Source organism: Somniosus microcephalus, chromosome 2, assembly GCF_052327205.1.
Source record: "Somniosus microcephalus isolate GS21.2 chromosome 2, FLI_Smic_1.0, whole genome shotgun sequence".
NCBI lineage: Eukaryota > Metazoa > Chordata > Chondrichthyes > Squaliformes > Somniosidae > Somniosus > Somniosus microcephalus.
In genome coordinates this window covers 135,686,457-135,688,956 of record NC_140988.1, presented here as the reverse complement: position 1 = coordinate 135,688,956, position 2,500 = coordinate 135,686,457, and the positions used below count along the sequence as shown (strand labels likewise).

Genomic DNA, 2,500 nt, shown 5'->3' with positions numbered 1-2,500 from the left:
ATCGGCGGCCGCAGTCCAGCACCCGAGCGACGACCGCAGTCCAGCACCCGAGCGACGGCCGCAGTCCAGCACCCGAGCGACGACCGCAGTCCAGCACCCGAACGGCGAACGAGGCACAACCCGAGCGGCGGCTGGGCTAGAAAGCCCGGGAAAGGCCCGAGGAGCCAGGCCCAGAGACCTCTGAGGAGAAGGGGAGCAACCAGAAGGCTTCCAGAAGCAAACCAAGACTGTGAGTACAGGGCCCAGGGAGGGAGACTGAAGCCAGGGAAAGGCCCGAGGAGCCAGGCCGAGACAGAGGCACAGAGACCTCTGAGGGGGAGGGGAACAGCCCGAAGGCACCGGGAAACAGCGGCTCACAGACCCAGACCTGAGAAGGGTGAACCCAGAAGCCGAGGCCCAGGGACCACGGGGTCGGAGAGGGGGACCGGGAAAGTTCGCGAACAGGGAGAGGGAAACACCAAACCCGGGGCCCCAGAAAAGCTTATTCTAAGATCAACAATACTTTACCAAAAATGAGCGAATCAGAAGATCCACAACAGCCCCGCTTCCAGATTCCCCCCAACACCGCAAAAAAAGCTATAAAAGCGATCAAGCATGAGCAGATGAGAGAAAAACCAGAAACACTTTTTGCTGACTGTTACAACAATGGGACAAAAAGTAACCTCATTTTCTACTCAGATCAGCCAGTGGCTTGGATCACAGCAATAAAATCACACTATACCAATGTTAAGCTAGAAAATACCGCAAATGGGTCCATAATGAAAATTAACACACCAGGAGACAGTTCAACTACGACGGTCAACGCGTACAATACCGGGACAATATTAGTGCAAGGCAACCTCGACAAATTTGCAACGGCCTTCAGGACACTGAAAAAATTAACTAAGGGGGGAAGGAACAGCCCCAGAGTGGCCCGCACTCCCCCCAACATTGACAACTTACCAGGAGAAAATCTGCCTGGTCAGGAGGTGAACGAGCCACACAGTTCAAACCAGACACCAACCCCGGGGAACCACAGCCACACGATACAACTGACAAACCCCAGCATAACTACCAGGGAGGAAGCCACACATAGTCCCCCTACCATTCCCAGCTCACCAAGAGAAGAGCAGCATAGCCAGGAAGTGAGTGAGCCCTCCAGGGCCGACCAGCCTAGCCAGGAAGTGAGTGAGCCTTCCAGGGCCGACCAGGCACATACCCCGGGATCACACAGCCAGATACAACCAAAAGATAAATTTAATCAATTAGAGATAGAGGTGGTTAAACTTAGAGAGGACTTCCTCAAAATGAATGACTATCAAAATCAGGAGAGGGAGAGACACAAGAGAGAGCTGAAGCTACTTGAGAACCAGGTGAATCTACTTAGGAATCAGGTGAAAGAGCTGCAGGAAAAAGAAGAGAGCCATAGAGGAGAGATAACACCATTAGACCAGCAACCAGAGGCTAGAGATAAGACAAGGCAGAGCCGGACGGAACGGCTGCACTCCCACATGGAACAAAAGCAACAGACACACAATACAAGGGGTGCCACACAGACCGACCAGCATACTGATTCGCAATCTTCCCCCACCACCGTGGAACCACAAGCGGGCCGCTCACAAGAGGTACGCACACACCAGACACCCCAGCCCAGCACACACACTATGAGTCCAAGCGAAAGCCACCAGACAGTAAACACAAACAAGGCTGACGTCGTAATACTCATAGACTCAAATGGGAAATTTCTATGGGAGAAAAAGCTATTCCCTAGAAGTAAAGTAGAAAAGATCTGGTGCCCAACAACAAACAGAGCCATGGGATGGCTGACCAAAGCCAGATTAGGCTCCCCCCAACACATAATAATACACACGGGCACAAATGACCTAAAGACCCAACAGAAAGAAGTAGCAACATCGCTCAGAGCAATGATTAGGAAAGCAAGCAGTACATTTCCAAACACTAGAATCACTGTTTCCACAATATTGCCGAGAACAGACTTCAACAACAACACAATTCATGAGATAAATGCCAGCATAGCAAGAGACTGCGAATCAAACCACAACGTACACCTGGCCCAACACCCCACCCTCGATGAGGAATGTCTTTACGACCACGTCCACATCCAAAGGCAAAGAATATCGATCCTTGCTAAAGCCCTGAAGGACGTCGCTTTTAACCGGGTCCATACCCAGACTCCAAGAGGACCCCCCCCCGACCACCAGAGATCAGCGGGGTACATATCAGGAACACTACAAGGACCACCAACACACCAACCGAGACCAGAGAGGATCCCCATGCAAAACAACAATGTCAGACCTGCACCACTCCTGTCCCACAGGGGAATAGGACTGCTCCCAGCCAGACAGAGGGAGAGATGCACAGGACGTACGCAATACCTCAGACAGAAACAATCCATTAAGAGACAATAAGCAGATGTGCAGCAGCATCTACTTCCGCCTTATGGATCAAGGACTAATTAATAGAAAGAACTGTAACCAAATTGTATTAACTTTTGTAGACA

At 51.3% G+C, this 2,500-nt stretch overlaps 1 protein-coding gene across 1 annotated transcript in view; it reads right to left on the bottom strand.

Annotated features, from left to right (window-relative positions):
- The window catches only part of mettl14 (methyltransferase 14, N6-adenosine-methyltransferase non-catalytic subunit), a 104,597-nt gene that overhangs the window by 25,127 nt on the left and 76,970 nt on the right, over nucleotides 1–2,500 (bottom strand). The window lies entirely within an intron of this gene.